Below are 24,114 nucleotides of genomic sequence, written 5' to 3'. Positions count from 1 at the left end.
AGAACACATGCCAACTTGTCTTATTTAGAACTATCAGTCTGAGTATTTAAAATGCTCATCTGTGGGTCACAACATTATTATGTTGTCTAATGTGTAATGCTGTGTACACAGTAGGCCCTAAATGTTTAACTCGGCTACTCTCTACTTTAAAAATAAAGACTCCCCAAAATAAAGACCCCACAAAAATTGTGTATTCTTGAGCATTATATCTTTCTTGGTCTTTCCAAACATATGCATTCATTTATTAATACTTTTGAAAATGCAAAGTATTTGCAGTTCTTTTATGATGTATTGGCTCTGCAAAATGTCTATGAGTCACAATGATAAAATACCTAAGAGAAATAAAGATTTATTACCTGAAAAATTAATAGGTGCAGGGACTGAGTGAAGGGGGCTTAAAAAAAGAGAAGGGGTTAAGGGAGTGTGGCATGGCAGTGTGGGGGGAGGGGGTGCTTAGGCAGGCCCCTGCTCAGGCACCTCTGCCCCTGAGGGACCACACACACACAGACATGGTATAGAATAGAGTTTATTCAGGGCAGAGGATGGGAGTTAGAGAGGGAGAGAGAGAGAGAGAGAGAGAGAGAGAGAGAGAGAGAGAGAGAGAGAGAGAGAGAGAAGTAAAGACGTGGAGACAGGCCATGAGAGAGAAGAGAGGGAAGGAGAGCCCAAGGGGCAGAGAGGTGAGAGTGTGATGAGAGAGAGCGATGAGAGAGAAGAGGGGCAAGTAGCCCTTTTATAGTGGGCCAGGTCTATGGGGTGTGGCATACCTGGCTGGTAAGTATGGGGCAGAGCATACCTAGCTGTTGCCAGGTAAGTGTGGGGTGGAGCTCAGACAGAATACTAACACTGAGGACATGTGGGCTCTCTGATTCTATAGGCTCTTTATCTGAGGATTCAACTGAACACATATTAACTAACACTCTATGGCATGACTATGTTACTTCTGACAACATATTTGCATATATGTTGTGGAAGGACAGAAGTAGTTCTAAAGATAAATTTTGGTATTTGTATTTATACTAAAGTCTCCTTGAAAGCAAAGATTGAGGGTATTGTAATATGCTAATTCTATACTGGTTGAAATCTTCATACTGAGAGGTAACCATAATTCTTAATTTTTCAGAAAGCATTACAATGAGAGTTTTATATGTTTAAATAATATTTTGTAATACTGATTAATAAACTATCTTGAATTTCTGCTTACAGTGTCTCATGTTATATGCTAAATATGTTTTATCTATATTTAGTATATATAGTAAAAACATTTATATAGTTTTAAAGAATCTGGACCTGAGAAAATATAAAGACTGAAATGGAGTAGTGATATAGACTAAAATCATAATTTGGAATATGGGAAAGAAGACATCATCTTCAATTATAAAAAGTTGGGAAAAATAGTCATTTGTTCTCTGACTAGAAGAATAAAAGGGACTGCTAACATACTTTCATCTTTCCAATTCACAGCTCACTGACTCAAAAATATTATGTACTTCATTGGTCCTCTGTTTCTCTGTCTCTCTGTTTTTATTTCTCTGTCTCTCTCTCTTTTGGGCAGCCCCACAGATATCACATCCACCACTACTTTCTAGAGGGGGCCATCCACAGCCTTCTGAGTGGTAGTGATGGCATGTATGAGTCTTTCCACAATGCCAAAGTTGTCATAGATGACCTTGGCCAGGGGGATAAGCAGTTGGTGACACAGGAAGCATTGCTAACAATCTTGAATGAGTTGTCATACTTCTAGTGACTCACAACTATCACAAACATGGATATATTGGCAGAAGGGACAGAGATGATAACCCTTTTGTCCCTACCCTTCAAGTGGGACCTGGCCCTCTCCACATTGGTAAAGACACCAGTAGACTCGGTGACATACTCTGTACAGCATCAGCACATTTGATGTTAGTGAGATCTCACTCCTAGAAGATGGTCATGGGCTTCCCATTGATGACAAGCTTCCCATTTCCAGCCTTGAGAATCTGTGCTATCAAACTTGCTATGGGTAGAGTCATACTGGAATATGTAGATCATGTGGTTGAGGTCAATGATTCATTGATGATAACAATTCTACTTTGCCAAATGCAGATGAGAAGGCATCCCTCATAGCAAGATGTCCAATATGGCCAAATCCGTTCACTCTGATCTTCACTATCATGTCTAAGGGACTAGGCTGGTACTTCATGAGAAGATGTGGCTATCTCGGAAACAGGGAGGAACAGAGAGCCAATTTCATTTTTCTTTACAGATGAAAGGTAGTAGGATACAACATTTATATATAAGAAGCAGTATCATTTCTACACAAATGACAAACACACTGAGAAAGAAATCAAGGAAACAATAATGGTTTCAATAGCCTCCAAAATATCTTGGTATGACTCTAATCAAGCAAGTAAAAGACATGTGTAATAAAAACTTTTAAGATATTTAAAAATATTGGAGGAGATATAGGATATGTAAAGACCTTCAACTTTCATAGATTTGTAAATTTGATATTGTAAAATTGGTTATCTACACACTCAATCCAATCCTTGTGGAAATTCCAACATAATTCTTCAAATAAATTAAAAATATAACCACCTTTATAGGAAAAGATTGCTAAAACAATCCTGAACAATGAAAGAATTGCTCAAGGTATAATCACTTCAGATTTTAGGTTGTGCTACAGAGCTATACTCATAAAATTGAGGTATATTAGCATAAAACAGACCTGATGATCAATAGGATAATGTTAAAGACCTGGACGTAGCTCCACACACCTACAGACACCTTATTTTTGATAAAGTAGACAAAATCATACATTGGACAAAACAGCACCCTCAACAAATGGTCTCATTAGATAGTTGCATGTAAAAAAATGAAGACAAATCCATATATATCACTCTGTGTACAGTTCACTTCATCATGTTCATTGCTAATCTATTCATAATATCCAGAGACTGGAAGCTGCCTAGCTATCCATCACCTGATGGATGGATAACATAACTATGGTACACTTACATGGTGGAGTCTTCAATGTTTAATTTTAGGCTAGATGATAATATGATGTTCCTAAAATGGTAGGAATAGGCAATGGTAACTTCTATACAGTTGAGAACCTATTCCAGGCAAAGGATTTATACTGAGCTGTAAAGTTTCTGCTCTACTGGGAGTGTATGAGTTCCAGTGTGTCCCAGATTAGATGAAGCCTATCTTCCATGTTTTTTGTTTAAATGAAAGTTGGAAAATGAAGTATCCAGAATTTTCCATTAATCAATAATTTTTAAATTATGAATTCTAAGTTAACTCATCAAATGACACCATACAAATATATATGGTATCCTTTTGTAATTTACTACTTAGAAATTTAACCAATATTTTAGAAGTTGAGATAATAAAAGTTGGCATTTAGCAGTAACAATAGTTTTATTTTAAACACATAGTATTGTTTTTTTCTGTACCTTTATAAATGTGATTAATCTGTGTAAAGATATTAAAAATATTTTGTCTATTATTTGATAATGACAGTTTAAATATTAAGTACTTTTTCAAGTGATAGAATAAATAGATATGCTGCTATAAATGATAAATTATCTTAATTGGGCTGGTGTTCTTTCTTTAGATACATTCTAATGAAAAGTACTTATCTCAACAAATCAAACTAATTTTAAAATTTCTACAATTAGAATTGTCTAATTATTAGCTGTTAACTTTTGTGTATATGGTAATGTATCCCACTAACTAGGATTTTATCTTCCATTCTGAGAAATAACTTGTTGAATAAAATCAAACAGTATGAGATCACTTCTGCTGTCAATGAAAAAGAAAATTTCCTCTTTAAGGAATTCTACCTGTTTATCTGTTCTCTTGTATTTCCTTAAGGGAGTTATTCATGTCCTTCTTAAAGTCCTTTATCATCATCATCATCAGAAGTGATTTTAAATCCAAATTTTGCTTTTCTGGTGTGATGGGGTATCCAGGACTTGCTGTGGTGGGAGAACTGGGTTCTGATGATGCCAAGTAGCCTTGGTTTCTGTTGCTTATCTTCTTGCCCTTGCCTCTCACCATCTGGTGATCTCTTGTGCTACCTGCCTTTGTCTCTGACTGGAACCTGTCCCTCCTATGATCCTAGTTGGTCAGAACTCCTCAGAGTCCAGTTGCCTCTGTGATTCTGTGATCCTGAGATACTGGCTGTGTAAGAGCTCCTGGGAGTCAAGCTGCCTCTGGGATCCTGAAATTCTGGTGTGACCAAGCTCCTGAGATCCTGTTGTATCAGAGCTCCTGGGAGTCAAGGTTTCTCTGGGAGTTGCAGGGGTGGGTGGGAAGCCAGAGCCTTGGGTTTGCTCTAGATACAGGAACCTCTGGCTGGGCTGAGGTTTGCATTTCTTTGGTTTCTGTGGGGGTCCCAGTTACAGTGGGTGTTGGAAAAGATGAGGCCTCAGATGTGATCTTAAGTGTGTCAGAGCTCCAGTGATCCTGGGTATGTCCAATCTCCTAGGAGTCGAGCTTCCTTTGTGATCCTGGGCATTTCAGAGGACCTGGGAGTCCGTTTCATCTTGGTATTTTAAGAGTGGGTGCAGAGCCAGCATGCCAGGTCTGTTCCAGGAGCAGGTTCAGACTAGAAGGAATCTATGCCACTGGCTGGGCAGGAGTTCCTATGTCCCTGGATCCTGGGGGACTCAGTTACTCCAGTTGTTGAGGATGATGTTCTGGCCTCTCCTGTGATCCTTGGCATATTAGAGCACCTGAGAGTCGAGCTTCCTCTGGGTTTTGTGGGAGTGGGTGTGGAGCCAGTGTCCAAGGTCTGCTCTTGGTACAGGTTCAAACTAGAAGGGACCCAGTGGAGGAGTTAGAAAAAAACCTAAAGGAACTAAAGGGGTTTGCAACCCCATAGGAAGAACAACAATATCAATACCTTCCCCCCCCACCCCCCCACCCCGCTGCCATAATTCCTGGGGACTCTACCACCAACTAAGGAGTACACATGGAGAAACCCATTGCTCCAGCCACATATGTAGCAGAGGATGGCCTTGTCAGGCATCAATGGGAAAAGAGGCCCTTTGGTCCTGTGAAGACTGGATGCCCCATTGTGGGGGAATGCCAGGTTGGGGAGGTGGGAGTGGGTGGGTGGGGGAACACCCTCATAGAAGCAGTGGGAGGGGGGATGCGATGGGGGTTTCTGGGGTAGGGGTGGGGACCAGGAAAGGGGATAACATTTGAAATGTAATTAAAGAAAATATTCAATGAAAAAAAAAAGAAAATGCAAATCATGTTTCTGAAGAAAGTCTATTCACTGATGGCCCAATCTCAAGCCTTATAAGAGGTCTGCATTAGGGTTTTAATTGAAATGTGATTTCAACAAAGCATTGATAGAAATCACCTCTGGTTTCAAGATAAATACACAATCCAACTACCTGATAACACAGATTCCCAGAAAGGGGATTTAAACTGTTGCTCCTAGCTAGTATATTCAGAAAAAGGACAATTTCAGCGCAACTTCCTGTCTTTGACAACTGCTTTTTTAAAAAAATGGATATTTAGGTGTCATTGCAGGAAAGTTGTATTATTTTAATTTCTCTAGGCTTTTTAAACCCCTTTGCTCCCTGAAGCTATATAAAAGCAAATCAGATAATATTATCAATGACTGGTAGGGGGGAGCACTTCACTTTTAGTTATTATAGTAGAGCCCTCACCCATAGGGCTTTTGTATATTTATCTTTATAGCATGATTGTATTTGCAATCACCCTGATCTTATGCATAGGCAACAGGTAACTCTTGCTCAGCATGTTGCAGAAGGTGGGAAGAAGGAATAAAGGGGTTCTCTATTGCTTCCTTGCTTAGGATGAGGATTCTTGTACTCATCGCAAATCAGAGCTATGTAAAGGGCTGTGTGGCATTCTGCCCCTTCTCCATATGGCTTAAACACTTGCTGGGGAGTCTACTTCCCTTGTCAGACAGGAAGATGGAAGGTGCTCATTAGCCGTGGAGGCACAGGACAAGAGTGCTGCTTTGAGAAGATAGCATCAAGAACAGTATCTCAGAACTTTGCCCTGATACTCTTATTGGGTTCCTCACGAATACCCTGATGGACTTTGGAATAGATACTATCACAGAGCAGATTTATTATGAAGTGCTACTGGGATTAATGCCAACAGAAGAGAAGGGGATGAATGGTCTACAGGGAGAAACCTTAAGCTCATCCTCATGTTTTGGTTCTGAAGCTGAGATGCTAGTCCACGAGACAACAAGCACAGTCGTCCTTCCTCTTACGGCTAGTCAGTAGATTCACGTTCCCCAGAAAGAGAAGCATGGGTGACACAACATGAGATGATGTGCTGCTTTACTTTCTACACTTTAAAAAAGTTTATAAATGAATTTAACTTAAAATATAATTTCATAATTTTCCCCTTACCTTTACTGCTGCCAGTCTCTCCCAGTTAACCCCCACCCCCCACCTCTGGTCCCTTTAAGGCATGGGCTCTTTTTCACACACACATACACACACACACACACACACACACACACACACACACACACACACGGAGGGGGGGAGAGAAATAGAGAGAGAGAGACAGAGAGAGATAGAGAGAGAGACAGAGAGAAACAGAGAAACAGAAAAACAGAGACAGACAGGCACAGAGTCAGAGACAGAAAGACAGAGGCAGAGAAACAGAGAAAAAGAGAAAGACTACTCAATATATCAATATAGCCTGCTTCATTCAATGTTACTTGTATGCATATGATTTCAGAACTAACCACTTGGTGTTAGAGAACCACATAGGGGTTCTCCCAGAGGAGGACTAGTTTTCTTGCTCTCAGAATTCCTTAGTTGCTTATGGATTTTTGTTTAGGGTCAAAGCCCATAAAATTTCCCCTTTCATGTTAGTGTGTCTATTGGCGTCATCCTGGTTCACATCTTGCTTAGGCAGTTATATTTTTAAGGTAGCATAGTTGAAACTTTTCCATTGTTTCCAGAAGATACAATTTCACCACAGCTTTCCTGGCTCTCTGGTTCTTACAATCTTTCTTCCTCATCTTCTGCAATGTTTCCTAAGCCTTAGTGGAGGAACCAAACCTCTGCTGGGAAAGGCGCATAAGTGTAATGCAGATGACTCTTTCTATGGCAAAGCCTGAGGAGTCCGGTCCCTACATGGCAAGGACCTGTGGGGACAATCAGGCAGAATCTCCTGGCCTTTCCTGAGAGAATGCTGGGTTCACTTTTGCCTTTCATTTGCATTTTTGGCTTTGCTGTTGGAAGTTTTTACTTTCACTTTTTCTGTTACAGATGTTTCTTCAGAATGAGAAAAAGAAAGCTAAGACTACGATCCATCCGTGTTTGTCTCTGAGGATCGTGGGGATGGATCTGTTGATAATGGTGTTGCAGCTGAGTCAACACAAGGCCCTGGTCTGGGTACATCAGCTAATGTCCAGGTGTTCTCTTCTGATGGGAACTGAGCAATAACAACAATTTGCCCACCAACTTGTTCCAAACAACAGTTAGTTGATTATCAAAAAGTCAGAAAGGTCTTGATGAATCATTTGTTCTAAGACCCAATAGGAACATTCAGACATAAGCCACGCAAGGATGAAGGACTGACTTGGGTTACTAATTTGCTAAGAGCCCTGGGAATGAAAGGAATTGCATATCCTGATCCTGATCCTATGGGGACATGCTAGGTACCAATAATTATATCAGAATTTGCTGGTTATTTGGTCTGTCATTTCTCTATACTGTAACTGAAATTGCTACCAACCACAGTCAGTTGGTTACATACCAATGTGCTAGGTTAGATATTAGCTATTTGCTAGAGCTAAGTTTCCTCTTTCTTGATACAGTTCATGTGTTAGCAGGAAACCATGGAAATTGAGGAGAAGGAAGGGAAAATCTATAATGTGAACATTGTTATTATACTTAGGAAGTCCTTAACAGAGATGGTACATGAGAAAAAAAACTGAATATAAAACTGTCTCGGTGGCAGTGTGTGAACTGTGCCTCTTGGTCAAAGTCTTCTTTCTCCTGTTCCACACATCCTCCCTCAGGTTTAGCACCCTGATCAGGTAGACCCAGTACCTTAGGTAGTTGCATTGTAGACATATCGAACACATCTAACCAACCCATGATTACCTGTTTTCTGTAGTTTGATCCAATCTCACTTTACCAGGGTTGGTTAGATTCCTGCTACCAGACATGATTTTTTCCTCTCATCAAGCAGGTATTAGGTCCAATTAGAGAGATATTTCTTTTCACCAAGACTTGAATGCCACCACTGCACCATTCTAGTTGCTGTGTTGTGTTGGTTGTTGTTTTGGGGCATAGGTATTGCAGCCCTGGTGGGTCTGGTGCTTGTTTTGCTCACTGGAAAGCTTGCCAATCACTGCCTGGTTCCCTGGACGCTAGATGTGGAGCTGTCCTCAGTTGGAGAAAACTGAGTAGGTCTGACAGTTGGGAACTGTTAGTGTCAGCATATACCAGAACTTCCCAGCCTCCAGTGGTGAGGATCTGGGTCGAATACTCTAGTGTTTCTTTATCCTGTTTATGGTAGATATCCAAAGCTTCAGGATGGGAGCAGTAAGTGTGAAAGCTTTGACAGAAAAAAAAAAAAACCTAGGAGAAACTGGTGTGTGTGTGTGTGTGTGTGTGTGTGTGTGTATCACTTTACTTTTAGTTAATTATAAATACACAATTCACTTATTTTTCCACCTACTTTTGTGCACTTCAGTCACATTCTGTATATTCACATTAATATATCACTTTATCATCACTCAACTTCCAGAACTGTTTATCATTCCTCATGGAGACTCTATCCATTTAAGAACTACCTATTCTCTACTTCATATTGCCCTTGGTCTTTTTTAAAATTTTAAACAATGTTTATTCTTCTGTCATATATTACATCCAACTGTAGTTTTCCATCCCTCCACTTGCCCCAGTCTCTTCCCCAAACCTCCATTCTCCCTGAGATCTGCCCCTCCACCTCCCCTAAAGGAAAGAGCAGGCCTCCCCAGGACATCAACCAAACATGGCATGACAAGCTACATCAAGGTCAAGTACCTACCATCACATCAAGGCTGGACAAGACAATACACTGTCACATCAACCTAGTAGGAGCAACAGAGTCCTACAAGCAGGCAAAAGAGTCAGAAGCAGACCCTGCCCCCACTGCTAGGAACTTGAAAAGAACACCAAGCTACCCAGCCATAGCGTATGTGAGGAGGACCTAGATCAGACCCTACAGGCTCCCCCATCTCTGCATGACTCCATGAGTGCCAGTCAGTTTATTCTGTGGGCTGTGTTCTGCTGGTGTCCCTGGTCCCTCTGATCCTTCCTCCCAGTCCTCTGTAGGACTCCTCCAAACTGTACCTAGTATTTGCCTATGGGACTCATCAGTTGCAGGATGAGAGTCTCTCTGATGACAATTGTGCAAGGCTCCTGCCCCAGAATACTTTGCAGGTAGGACAAACTGTAGGTCTAAGATCTTGTGGCTGGGTTGGGGTCCTAATTCCTCTACTTGAGGAAAATTTTTAAGTAACTCACATAAAGGGAATCATGTATTTCTTCTTTTGCATCTGGTTTATTTTATTTAGCATAATTTTCAAAGTTAATTTATATTATAACATGTTAAAAATCTTATTAACTGTAATCACTTTGCTATACAGTAGATCTTCTTTCTATGTCAACTGAGGTTTGCATTGATTAACTAGCATCTCTCCACCCTTATTCTACTCTCAGCCTTTAGTCCAGTGATTCTCAAGCTATCGGTTGCCACTTGTTTGGTGGTCGACAACCCTTTCACAGGGACTGCCTAAGACCATCAGAAAACACAGATATTTATATTACAAATCATAATGGTGGTAAAATTACAGTTATGAAGTATCAATGAAAACAATTGTATGGTTGGGGGTGGGAGTCACCATAGCATGAGGAACTGTATTAAAGGGTTACAGCATTAGTAAAGGTTGAGAACCGCTGATTTATTCCCTGGTAACTAGTATTTTATTCTCTGTTTCTATGCTTAAGGTTGTAGATTTGTCTTTCTTTCTTATTTATTTATTTATTTGCTTGATTCTGTGTTTATTTATTTATTTATCCTTTTATTGAAAATAGGTTTTTTTTTTTTTTGGTCAATAATATATCCTGGTGATGATTTCCACTCTTTCTACTTTTCCAAGTTCCTCCCCATCTTCCCCTCCATTCAGATTCACCCCCTTTCTTACTCTTATTAAAAATTAAACAGGATTGTAAGGAATAATAGTGAAATAAAATATAATAAGATGAAACAAAAACTAACCCATCAGTATGGAACAAAACAAGCGGAAGGAAAAGAGTTCAAGAAAAGGCACAAGAAACGGATAAAGATGCAACGGCCCACTCATTTCACAAGCTCAGGAATCCCATAAAAACAATACATTGGAAGCCATAATATATACACAAAGGACTAGTAGGGTATCAAGACAAATAAAAATATTTCTTCAGAGAGACTTCCTTGGAGGAAAACTAATTTTCATTTGCAAGTGGTTATCAACTGGAGATTGCTTCTGGGTTAGGGATGGTGCATGTGGCCAAGTCCTTCATTTCTAGGACCTGTTGTAAACATGTGTAGGCTTTGCGCCTGCTGCCGAAGGCTCTGTGCCTGCTGCCTCAGGTTCTGTGGGTTCATACATAATCAATCCTGTTGAGTTAGAGGGTCTTGTTTCCTTGGTGTTCTCCATCTTCTCTGGCCCTTACACTCTTTCTACCATCTTTCCTCCTTCATATATTTTAGGAAGCTTCTACTATATTATTAGGTCTATACCATCCCTCGAATGGTCTTTAATTTTAGATCTCTCTCCCTGTATTCCCCTTTAACCCCACTTACATCTCCGTCTCCATTTTATTGTCCCATTCTACTTCCTCTCTCATTTGTCTGTAACAAACTATTCTATCTCCTTTACCTAGGGAGAGCTGTCTCCCTCTACCCTGCCCACAGTCCCTTAAAATATAACTAATGGGCATGGTTCTATTGATTGTAGATTATTAATCATTGACTTAGCTAATATCCACATATAAGTTAACACTTACTATATTTGTCTTTCTGGGTTTGAGCTCCCTCACTCAGGATGATTTTCTTCTAGTTTTATACATTTACCTGCAGATTTCATTTTTTCCATTGTATAAAGGTAGCACATTTTCTTTATTCATTCTTCTGTTGAGAAATAGCTAGATTTATTCCAATTTTTGATATTATGAAAAGGAATGAACTAGTGAACATGACTGATCAAGTATTCCTGTAGTAGGATAGATTCCTTTGGGTATATCCCCCAGAGTGATATAGCTAGATGTTCAGGTAGATTGATTCCCATCTCCCTTAACAACTGCCACACTGCTATCCACAGTGGCTATACAAGTTTGCACTCCCACCAGCAGTAGATGAGTGTTTCTTTTTCTCCACATCCTTAGCAGCATGAGTTGTCACTTGTTTTATTGATCTTAGCCTTTCTGACAAATGCAGTTCTCATTTGCATTTCCCTGATGACTAAGGATGTCAAATATTTTCTTAAGTGTTTCTCAGCAATTTGAATTTCCTCTTTTGAGAATTTTTCTCTTTAGATCTGAACTCCATTAAATTTATTTATTTATTTACAATCCAGTCATTTCTCCCCTCCTGGCCCCCCTTCCACAGTTCCTCATCCCATTCCTCTTCCCTTCTGTCTCCAAGAGGATCCTTCTCCCTCCACCCAAGAGGCCTCTCCTCTCCCTGGGGCCTCCAGTGTCTTGAGGATTAGGTACATCTAGTACTGAGGCCAGACCAGGAAATCTATGCCATATACGTGTTTGGAGCCTCAGACTAGCTTGTGTATGCTGTCTGTTTGGTGGCTCGGTATCTGGGAGCTCCCAGGGGCCTATGTTAGTTGAAAATGGTCGTCTTCTATGGGGTCACCCTTCTCTTCTGTTTCTTTCATCCTTCCCCTAATTCAACCATAGGGGTCCCTGACCATAGTTCAACATTTGGGTGTAAATATCTGTGTTTGTCTCAGTCAGCTGCTGGTGGGCCTCTCAAAAGACAGCCATGCTAGGCTCCTGTCTGTGAGCATATCATAGCATCAGTAATAGTGTCAGACCTTGGTGTCTCCCCATAACGTGTATCCCCAGTTGGGGTGATGGTTGGATCACCTTTCCTTCAGTCTCTTCTCCATTTTTGTCCCTGCAGTTGTTTTAAACAGGAACACTTTGTGGGAGGTGGGAAGACCCTCTAGAAAGTACCAGAGACCTGGTAGGTGAAAGACTGTCAGGATTGAATGAAAATGACCTTAAATGAAAAGCCCAACAGTGGGGAGAGGGAATTTGAAGTCTACCTCCAGTAGATAGACAGGGCCTCAAGATATGGGATGGTTTTACCAACCCACTGTCAAAATGTCTGACATAGAAGTGTTCCAATTTAATTTTTTAATTAAATTATTTATTCTTCTCTAATACAATATATTCTGACTGTTGTTTCCCTTCCTATTATTCCTTTCTGTCTCTCTTCCCTCCCCCAGACCCACCCTTTCTGTTTCCCTTCAGAAAAGAGCAGGCCTCCCAAGGATATCAACTAAATATGGCAAAACAAGATTAGGCACAAAGCCTGATATCAAGGCTGGGTAAGGCAACCCAGTAGGAAGAAAAGAGCCCCAAGAGCAAGCAAAAGGGTCAGAGACACCGCCCCCACTCTCACTCTTAGGGGTCTCACAAAAACACCAAGCTAACAACCATATTCTATATGCTAATGTTGTCTGTGGTTCTTTGCATCTGCTCCTATCCCATCAGCTGCCTGAAGAAGCCTCCCTGACAATGATTGGGCTAGGCACTGATCTATAAGTGTAGTAAAATATCATGAGGAATCATATTGATTTTTTTTGAGACGGGGTTTCTCTATGAAGTACTGGATTTCCTGGAGCTCTGTTTATAGAACATGCTAACCTTGAATTCAGAGATCTGCCTACCTCTGCTTTCTGAGTGCTGGTATTAAAGGCATACATTACATTACCACCTGGTGGTTTTTCGTAGCTTTACATTTTTAGTTTCTTTCTTTCTTTCTTTCTTTCTTTCTTTCTTTCTTTCTTTCTTTCTTTCTTTCTTTCTTTCTTTCTTTCTTTCTTTCTTTCTTTCTTTTAATATATATTTTTATTTTCTATATTCATTGTTTACAATCCAAAAGAGCTTTCCTCTTTCCCAGTTCCCCCCTCCCTATATGTCCCATAAGTCCTCTTCTCTCCATCCATTCTCCTATCTTTCCCCCTCCCTTTCCTCTGTCCTGGTACTCCCCTAAAATGCTGGATTAAGCCTTCCAGAATTAGGGTCCTCTTCTTCCTTCTTCATGGGAATCATTTGATATGCTAAATGTATCTTCAGTATTCAGAGCATCAGGGCTAATTAATATTCACTTATCAATGATTGCATTCCATGTGTATTCTTTTGTGATTGCGTTACCTCGCTTAGGATGATATTTTGTAGTTCCATCCATTTGCCTAAAAATTCATGAATTCATTGTTTTTAATTGCTGAATAGTACTCCATTGTGTATATATACCACATTTTCTGTATTCATTCTTCCATTGAGGGATATATGGGTTCTTTCCAGCTTCTAGCTATTATAAATAAGGCTGCTATGAACATAGTGGAGCATGTGTCCTTATTGCATGCTGGGGAATCCTCTGGGTATATGCCCAGGAGAGGTATAGCAGGGTCCTCTGGAAGTGTCATGTCCAGTTTCCTTGGGAACTGCCAGACTGATTTCCAGAGTGGTTGTACCATCTTACAATCCCACCAGAAGTGAAGGAGTGTTCCTCTTTCTCCACATCCTTGCCAATACCTGCTGTCTCCTGAGTTTTTAACCTTAGCCATTCTGACTGGTGTGAGTTGAAATCTCAGGGTTGTTTTGATTTGCATTTCCCTAATGGCTAATGATGTTGAGCATTTCTTAAGGTGCTTCTCGGCCATCCGGATTTCTTCAGGTGAAAATTCTTTGTTTAGCTCTGTACTCCATTTTTTAATAGGGTTATTTGGTTCACTGGGATCTAACATCTTGAGTTCTTTGTATATATTGGATATTAGCCCTCTATCGGATGTAGGATTAGTGAAGATCTTTTCCCAATTTGTTGGTTGCCGTTTTGTCCTTTTGATGGTGTCCTTTGCCTTACAGAAACTTTGTAATTTTATGAGATCCTATTTGTCAATTCTTGATCTTAGAGCATAAGCTATTGGTGTTCTGTTCAGGAACTTTCCCCCTGTGCCTATGTCCTCAAGGGTGGAAAAAGGATAGATAGTCTTTTCAACAAATGGTGCTGGTTCAACTGGAGGTCAGCATGCAGGAGAATGTGAATTGATCCATTCTTATCTCCTTGTACTAAGCTCAACTCCAAGTGGATCAAGGACCTCCACATCAAACCAGTCACACTGAAACTAATAGAAAAGAAACTGGGGAAAACCCTTGAGGACATAGGCACAGGGGAAAAGTTCCTGAACAGAACACCAATAGCTTATGCTTTTTCTTTCTTTCTTTCTTTCTTTCTTTCTTTCTTTCTTTCTTTCTTTCTTTCTTTCTTTCTTTCTTTCTTTCTTTCTTTCTTTCTTTCTTTCTTTCTTTCTTCCTTCCTTCCTTCCTTCCTTCCTTCCTTCCTTCCTTTCTTTTTTCTTTCTTTCTTTTCTATCCTAGGTCTTTGTGCTATCTAGCCTTCAGTTCCTGGTCATCCAGACAGTGAGTCAATTTTGGAAATAATTTGATGAGTATTAACATTAACTCTTCTTTGAAAGTCTGGTAAAATTATGTGCCAACCCTGGTTTTTTGTTTGTTTATTTATTTTTGTTTTTCATTATTTATTGTTTTGGTTGCTGGACCTTAAATAATGTCTTCTGTTTCACAGGGGGTATTAGGTCTATTTAAATGGCTTATCTAATCTTGATTTGAGTTTGATAAATGGTTCCTATCAAGAAAATTATCTATTTCTTTTAGATTTTTCAATTTGTGCAATACAGATTTTTAAAGTATATCCTTGTGAGTCTCTGAATTTCTGTGGTAATTGTTGCTTTGGGTCCTTTTCATCTCTAAGTTTGTTAACTAGGTTCTTCTTTCTCTACCTTTCAGTTAATTTAGATTAGGGTTTGTCAATCCTATTGATTTTCTCACAGAAACAGCTCTCATTTTTGTTGGCTTTTTGTTTTGTATCCATTTTATTGATTTTAGGACTGAGGTTGGTTTTTTTCCTTCTCGTCTACTGCTTTAGGGTGCCATTTCTTCTTTTTGTTTTAGAGATTTCAGATGTTCTGTTAAGTTACTATTATGAGATCTCTGTTTTAGGTATGTACTTAGTGCTATGATCATGCCTCTTAGAACCAGCTTCATTTTTTTTTTGGTCTGATAAGTTTGGGTATATTGTATATTTCTTCAATTTTATTCAATTGTAGAATGCCTTATTTTCTTTCTTAATTTCTCTCTTGATCAACTTTTTATTCAATAGTGAGTTGTTCAGTTTCCATGAGTTTGTAAGCTTTCTGTTGTTGGTACCCAGCTTTAATCTGTGGTGATCAGAAAAGATGCAAGTTATTATTTTAATATTCTTGCATCTGTTGAGACTTCTTTTGTATCTGAATAAGTGGACAATTCTGGAGAAATGCCCATAAAGTGCTGAGCAAAGGGTATAATCTTTTGTGTCTAAATGAAAGATCTGTAAATATGTTAAGATACATGTGGTTTATAACATGTTAGCTCTAACATTTCTCTGTTTAATTTTTGCCTGTATGATCTGCCTATTGGCAAGAGTGAGGCATTGAAGTCTCCCGATCAATGTGCAAAGGTCAATCAATGTATGAGGTAAGCTCTAGAAGTATTTCTTTTATAAACTTGAATGTCGCTTTGTTTGGTGTATAGATATTAAGAATTACAGTGTCCTTTTGGTGGATATTTCCTTTGGTAAATATGTAGTATTCTTTCCTATGTCTTCTGATTAATTTTTGTTTGAAGTCTATTTGTCAGATGATAAAATGTCTATGCTAGCTTGCTTCTTAGGTCTATTTGCTTGAAATATCTTTTTCCATCCTTTACCTCGATGCAGTGTTCATTCTTGATGTTAAGGCGTGTTTCTTGGATGAAGAAGGATGGATCCTGTTTTCACATGAATTCTGTTCGTCTTTCTCTTTTTATTGGGTCATTAAGATGATTGATGTGAGAAATCAATAATTTTGATAATTCCTATTGTTTTATGGTTGTGGTGTGGGGTTCCCCACTCATTTTGATTTGCAAGCCTGAGATTATTCCTTGTGTTTTTTGGGTGTCATTGACATTGTCAATTTGAAATTTTCTTTCTCGTACCTTCTGCAGAGCTTGGTTTGCAGAAAGAGACTGCTTACATTTGGTTTTATTGTATAATGCTCTTTTATCTTCATCTACTGTAATTGAAAGCTATAGTAGACTTGAGTGATATCTGTGATCTCTTTGATCATCCATCCAGGTCCTTCTGGCTTTAGAAACTTTACTGAAAAGTAAGGTTTTATTTTAGTAGGTCTGCCTTTATAAGTTATTGTTTTCCTTTGTTCTGTATATTTAATGTTTTGATTATTATATGCTGAGGGGACTTTCCGCTCTAGTCCAGTTTATTTGGTCTTCCATATGCTTCTTATATCTTGATAGGTGTGTTCTTCCTCAGGTTAAGGAAATTTCCTTCTGTAATTTTGTTGTAATTATTTTTGTTGCCTTTCACATGGCAACAGGTCATTCTCTATTCCTATTACTTCTCCATTCTCTATTCCTATTACTTCTCCATTCTCTATTTTTATTATTCTTAGATCTGGTCTTTTCATAGTATTCCAGATTTTCTGACTGGTTTATGCTAGAATTTTTTGTTATATATTTAGCATTTTCTTTGTCTAAGGTACCCATTTTTCCTATTATGCCTTCTCTGCCTGCTATTCTCCATTATACCTTTTCTATTATGTTGAAGAGGCTTACTACTGTGGTTTCTACTCATGTTCCTAAACTTTCTTTTCTAGATTTCCATCAGTTGTGGTTTATTAATTCAATTTCTACTTTCATGTCTCAAGCTATTTCATTCATTTCTTCCACTGTTTGCTTGTGTTTCCATAGATTTCTTTAGAGACCTATTAATTTCCTTTTTGAAGGATCTCTATCATATTCATAAAGGCTGTTTTTAGATCTTTGTGTCTTATACAGATATGTTGCAGTTCTCAGAATCTATTGTGGTAGGTTGCTGAGTTCTAGTGGGGACATATTTTCCTGGCTGTTATTGTGTTTTTATACTAGTATCTATGAGTCTGGGTTTGGGATGATTATAATTCTAGGAGCTTATATCTAGCCTTTTCTTTTTGGGTGTATATTTTATTCCTTGGTGTCTGTTGTCCTCTCTGGTTCTTAGAAGGGTGTGATGGTTATTGGTGCTTGGCATGGAATTCTTCTATGATCATGCTATGTGTGATTGGGGGTTGCAGGTAAAATATATTTCTAGATATTCTGATATTTAGAAATGGGGATGGACTGAGGCAAGAAACTGAATCAGTCCACTGAAGACAGCAGGGTATTCTACCAGGGTCTTCTTAGTCCCCTGAGAATTAGGACAGAGAAAGTGAAGAGGTTGCAACAGGTAGCCTGGTACAGAAGTGGGGAATGACACTAAGGAATGGGATTTGGAGGAGAGGAGGGAGAGTGAAGATCTGAATCCTGTCTCCCTTCTTTGCTGGCCTGCTTTCTTCTTTGGGAGGCTTGGCTGGTGGGTTCCCAGGGAATGTCTGCTGGAGTTAAAGGCTAGGAAAACAGGGTAAGTGTAGAGAAATGTTGGAGAAGAAAATCTGTAGGATGTGCTGGATATGGGGCCAGATAGGATGGGGAGGTCACAGCCTGTGGTGTGCTACAAAGTTGGAGGTGAGACTGGAGTATTGGATTTAGAAGAGAGGAGAGTGGTGAAGACCAGCAATTAGAGTGCCTGTTTCTTCAACCAGAGTCTAAAAGGTAGGATCATGTAGTCTTTCTTTTTGTAGAAATATTCATTGTCATTTAGCTTAAGTTTAATATCTGTAGAATGTTTACTGGTCTATTATTAGGAAAGAATTTACACTATAATATATGATTTAAAGTGGTTGCTATAAGCTCCTCTTTGTTTAATATTCTCTTCATGCACAACATGCCAAAAGTGGTAAAGTGTGTTAAATTGTGTAATTATTTTGAACCTATTAATCTGTTGATTCAACAAATGTCTCTGGAGGAATCAAGGTTGTATGTGAGATGTTTTGGATGTGCTATGCATGTAAAGATAAGATATTAAAGAGTGAAGTGAATGTTTGTTTTAGAGTTTCATTGTTGTGAAGAGACACCATGAGCAAGGCAACTTTTATAAATGACAAATTTAATTGGGGCTGGCTTATAGATTAAAGCTTCAGCCCATTACCATCAAGATGGGAAGCATAGCTGCATATAGGCAGGCATGGCACCAGAGAAGGGGCTGAGAGTTCTACATCTTGTTCTGAAGGCAGCTAGGAGAAGAATGCCTCTCAGGCACCTAGGAGGAGGTTCTCAAAGCCCATCCCCACAGTGCCACACTTCCTCCAACAAGGATACATCTATTTTAACAAGACCACACCTCCTAATAGTGATACTCCTTGGGCCAAGCATATTCAAACCATGACAGTACCAAAGGTAGTGTAATAATTCCTGCTGAGAAAAGACAACCCCAGAAAGAGAAGAATTCCTATGGGAAATATTTGCCCTTTCAAAGATGCCAAAGAAAATATGAATTTTTTTGATTTCTTTTATTTATTCGATGTATTTTTTATTTACATTTCAAATGATTTCCCCTTTACTCAACTCCCACTCCCCGAAAGTCCCATCAGCCCCCTTCCCTCCCCCTGTTTTCCCACCCAAACCTTCCCACTTCCCTGTTCTGGTTTTGCCCTATACTGTTTCACTGAGTCTTTCCAGAACAAGGGGCCACTCCTCCGTTCTTCTTGTACCTCATTTGATGTGTGGATTATGTTTTTGGTATTCCAGTTTTCTAGGTTAATATCCACTTATTAGTGAGAAAATATGAATCTTAACATCAGGAAATCAAAAAAAAAAGATAGTATATGAGATTTTAGGTAAACTGGAGGTGGTGGAATCAGAGGATCAAACAATGAATTAATCACAGCAAGATGCTCCTCGATAACCAAGCAGTCAACAAAGATATTAAATAGGAAATCAAGTTCTTTGGGACAGATGAAAATAGGAACATTGCATACTAGAGCCTATGAGACAGAGCAAAAGCTGTTCTAAGAGAAACATTTGTAGCAATAAATGTCTGCATCCAAAGGTATGAGAGGCATCTAAGAGAGCTGAGCACACCATGTCTCTGAGTGGCTCAGTGCAGGAGGAGAGGGAAACTCAGCCTCTCCTTGTCATACCTCACCATTTAGTGGTCTTCTCTGTCCACCATTACATCCTTTAAAACAAAACAATAAATAAAAAGCTCAGAGATCTTAAATGAAGTAGTGGTGGGTATTACAATTTTAGACAAACAAAAGCAAAGCAGTAGAATGGCAAACACAAAGAGCCAATAAGCAAGATGAGAAAATCAGCACTCGGTATATAACATGAGTTGTCTTTTTTTTTTTTTGAAAACAAAACATAATAAAACAAAAACCAACAAGTTTTTTCTAAGAATATGAACAATGGCAAAGGCAAAAATAAAATCATATGGAGACAATAGACATTACAGTTGACACCAGAGAAATACAAACCATTATAGAAACTTACACACCAACACATTGGATAGTTTAGATGAATAAATGAATTATTAGACAGAAATAACAAAGTTCAACTACAAAAAAGAGAGAAAACCTAAGTAGTTTAATGGTATGTAGGAGGAAATTCACCAACAAATTTCTTATTAAAGAAAAACCCAGGGCTTGATAGTTCTAGTGATGAGTTCAGTTGAATATTAGTACTAATCCTTCTCAAGCTCTAGTAAATGTACTCTCTGTGCAAATTACATAAAATGCCATTTATTCTGGATATTATGTTCCTGTATATATTCTCTATTTGTTTTATAATATTTGATGATTTCAATTATTGCTGGTTAACATTTTTAAGGCACATTTTTGGTATTTGGTAGAATAGAGAACACTTTATTTCTACCTATTTTCCAAAGGTCTTCTAACTCTTTTTGCAAATATGTTTTACCAGTAAGTCTTTTACCAGTAAATTTTCTTAAACACTTCACTATTCCCTCAGCAAAATATATGTGATAGAAATAGAGATATTGATTGAAAGTGTCATTGAAGATTTTGATTATAAGAAGTTTGTTATCTCTATAATGAGTATTATCTCTTGACTATTGCTTTGGGCACACCCAATTATATGCTTATTTCTATTATGAGAGTTCAGCTAGTATAGTATGTTGGCGTAACAATCTAATATGGGCCAATGAGATATTTTTCCACATTTATGGTAGATAATTTGAATTTTGTATATACCTGGGCTACTGAGAAGCCTTACATAGGAATTTACTTTTTCTTATAATCAGTGACATAATATTGGTCCCTATTTGGTTAAATTTTTTTTCATGGTGCTATTGGCTTACAGTTTCTCTTCTATTTGTATTTTTGTTATTTATTTTTCCATTTTTTGTTTGTACAAAGGATTTTTTTTTGCCAGAAGCAGAATTATATAAAAGCAAAATAGTTTGCATGCTTTAGTAACTCTCAGGAGTTACACAATTAATTTCAATGTTAATTTTACCTTCTGGCAGGGAAATTTGCCTGAGAGATGTTTCAGAAATAAGTAATCCTGATAAGGTTGGAGAGGACTAAATATCTGAGGAGGTACCTTCCAGCTCATGCTTCTAGATGTACTGTTTTCCAGCAGGAAGACTGGTAATTCAAAAAAGAACAGGATACATAGTTCTTACATCAATGATCTTTTGTCTATAGGAATTGTCATTGTTATGGTTTTACTGCCGTGAACAGACACCATGACCAAGACAAGTCTTATAAAGTACAACATATATTTGGGGCTGGCTTACAGGTTCAGAGGTTAAGTCCATTATCATCATGGCAGTAACATGGCAGCACTCAGGCAGGCATGGGGCAAGAGGAGCTAAGAGTTCTACATCTTCATCTGAAGGTGGATAGTGGATAGTGGAAGACTGGCTTCCAGGAAGGTGGGTTCAGGGACTTAAAGCCCATGCCCACAGTGACACACCTACTCCAACAAGGCCAATCTCCAAATAGTGCCACTCCCTGGGCCAAGCATCACAGGAACTTTACCCACTTCTTCAGCTTCTTCACCTTCCAAATTCAGAAATTGTACCACTTCCTCTCAACTACCATGTTGATACTGGGTTTCTCATTATATTAGTAAAATTGAACCATAAAATTAAAAAAAAATCTAAGGAGGTATGAACAAGCACCTACTGATCCCAGGTAGGGCAGTTATAGGTCAAAGTAGCATTCCATTCTAGTCTAGCCTGCTGAAGCAATGGGTGGATAGGGCTCACTTATAGGAGAATGGTAAAGAGTTACTTGTAATAACATGAGCCCCACTTGCAGCAGCCACATCATCAGAAGCTCTCACACTAATGTGGATGATGCTATCCCCATATCTGCACACCGGAAACTGCTCCTTAAGAATTTCTATGAGACCATATACATCTGGAATAGAATTATTTACAGTTAGCAGGGACAGAAGAACATGCAGGAGGGAGGAAGTGGCTGGAACCTCAGCGGAGAGTCTTGGGACCCTTTCAGACAGAACCCCGTTGGAGAACATCAACATAATTTACATTACCTCATGTTATTCTTACTAAGATGAAAATGGCCATTATACTGGAGGACATCTTTCTACAACATTTTTAGAGGATATATTATACATCACTTAAATTTTATGGGCCTTCTTATTTTATATGACATTATCACTTATTTATTCTCATTTCTTTGCATTGAGATATGTTTAGAAGCAAAATGGTTATAAATTGGATTAGAATAAGATAGACCTGGCCTTAAATAATAGCATGATAACTAACTCTCTCTCTCTCTCTCTCTCTCTCTCTCTCTCTCTCTCTGTGTGTGTGTGTGTGTGTGTGTGTGGTATAGGAAGTGGTAATCAAACTCAGTGTCTTGTGCATGCTAGATCCTAACACTCTATCTCCCAATGCAGCTCTCTACCTCTTCCTAATGAACAAGTAACCAGTAAGTTATTTATTTTTCCAGCCTACTATCTAGTATATAAAAATGAAGTTAATTATACCAGATTTATAGAATTGTAGTGAAATTTATTGATAAAAATGAGTAAAAAAATGGCCTGGTGCCTGAAAATAGAAACTAATAATATTCATTAAATGCTGTGCTATTATTATTACTCCAGAATTATCACTGGCAAAGAAATTAAAAATTCAAAGGATGAAAAAATACACCATACTTGATGAAATGCATTCTTTAGGCTTTTATAGAGAATGTGTGTGGGTGGGGAGGGGCAAGAGTTATTTTTGAAAATAAACAAGAACATAATTTTATTTGAGGAGAAAAAGAGGAACACTCCACTAAAGGTATAAAAATATTAAAATATGTCTATAAATTAAGATAGTCATAGCAGCTGGCGTTGACTTTCTCCAACATGCAGGAGAAGTACCTTCCATCTACAAAGGATACACAAGTGTAGACCTCAGGACCGAGTCTGTGCAATGATGTGCCCCTCTGTCCACAGGCCAACTGTCCATCCACACATGTGTTCAACCCTATTCAGAGCAGTATGGCTTGAATATTTGTTATGCAGTAGGTGAAATATAAAACACTTTATATACTTTATTAATTTGAACTTCACTGTACCCAAATTAAGTAGTACTTCCCTGTATAGACTAGTAAAACTTGGGGTAACCCCTGCCCCGACTAAGACACAGAGTCAATATAAAACTTTCTTCCCTTTATGTTCCATAAAGTATGCCAATTATTCTGTCATAGTGATCAAAACAAGCAAAATACCACCCCCCCCCCCCCCCGCCAAAAAAAAAAACCAAGAAACCAAGAAAGAGAAAAATGACACCAGGGAAAAAGGGTAACCACTTCATTGGAACCTGACTGTGCAGGTCTTAAACCTATATAACTCGTGTGTGTAAGAAATTTTGGAAAACTTAGCAGGACTGGGATAGAGAAAGCCTCTCATGCTAAGAGAAGACTTAGTGAGTAATTAGGGTGTGAGCTCAGAAGACAAAATTATCTTCTCTCATTTAAACCATTCCAGGTATTTAGTCAACCCTGACCACAAAGCCTTTATTTCAAACATGGGGCTGTAAAAGTTTATGTGGTTAAGAATTTGGATCCAGATATTGAACTTCAATGTCCTTGTTCTGAAACTCTCTTACAAACTGAGTTATTTTTTATTCTTTTCTTTGAAACATTTCTTTGCTACTACTCTGTAATGTTTCAGATTTTTCTTTTAAAGGAAAGGTGGGAGAACTGTCTCTGAGGTCATGAAAGTAAGAGGACTGCTATCTCTGCCCTTCACCAGTTGGGAGAGTCAATCTTGCCTAGGCAGCACAGTAGACCTGGCTCTGGTTACAGGAGCTGAAACCGAGCCAGCCCCCAGGGTGTGAGTGCAGGAGAGGTGGCCCAGTTCCTTGCAGGCTGCAGCATTGTGTGAGCTAGCTGGAGCAGTGCTGGAGACCTCACCTTGGTGGTGTGAGTGTGGGAGATCTGGAAGGCTAACCAGTTCAATTAACTATGCAGATTCAGATCCAGGGCTGATGTTTGAGTTGGCCAACCCCAGCATCTACACCTTCTAAGAACTGATGGAGCACATTAAAGAGCCAGTTCTATAGATCCAAAGCTGTACGATCTCCATGACATAGGGAAACCACAGGATATCCAAGAAGAGTCCCAGTGAGAATCCAGCGTTGATAGTGCTGCAGAAGCAAGCGACCTTGAACCAGACCAATGACTCAGTGCAATGGATATTTACAAGTAAAACATGTGTAGACAGAAGGGTATAGTGTAGAACACACTGTCACACAATATAACATCCACAATGAAATGTTTTTCCTTTGGTTTGGAACATACAGGGGCAGAGGGCAGGTATGGGGGGATGAGGAGATGAATGAGATTGAGAAGCATGATATGAAATTCACAAACAATTAATAAAAGTTAAA

Source organism: Apodemus sylvaticus, chromosome 13 (assembly GCF_947179515.1).
Source record: "Apodemus sylvaticus chromosome 13, mApoSyl1.1, whole genome shotgun sequence".
NCBI classification, from domain to species: domain Eukaryota; kingdom Metazoa; phylum Chordata; class Mammalia; order Rodentia; family Muridae; genus Apodemus; species Apodemus sylvaticus.
This window is presented reverse-complemented; position numbering follows the sequence as displayed.